This window comes from Triticum urartu, unplaced genomic scaffold (assembly GCF_056163025.1).
Source record: "Triticum urartu cultivar PI428250 unplaced genomic scaffold, HENAU_Tu73 scaffold992, whole genome shotgun sequence".
Taxonomy (NCBI): domain Eukaryota; kingdom Viridiplantae; phylum Streptophyta; class Magnoliopsida; order Poales; family Poaceae; genus Triticum; species Triticum urartu.
In genome coordinates this window covers 14628-15000 of record NW_028261189.1, presented here as the reverse complement: position 1 = coordinate 15000, position 373 = coordinate 14628, and positions in this window count along the sequence as shown.

Sequence of the window (373 nt, the reverse complement as noted above, 5' to 3'; positions counted from 1 at the left end):
ACTAATAGAAGTCGAAGACGCGGAATGATAGTGAATAGAGAGAAAGATTCTTCTGATTTTCTTGTTTCTATCTACTAGACGCCGTAGAGAATTGAGAATTTTCATGTCTTTCAATTCTCGTACTCGTAATTGGAAAGTTATGGAAGGAGACCCATCATTTTGCAATGAAAACAACATATAAAACTCTGGACAATTTCGAAATCAGGCCAAGCGTCTTAATACATATGCAAAAAAATTCATTATTGGCCCACCATTGATTAGAAGATTTAGCTTGTATGAATCGCTATTGGTTTGATACGAATAATGACAATCGTTTCAGTATGTTAAGGATACAGATGTATCCACAATTCATTTAGAGTTACTTAATAGTCTA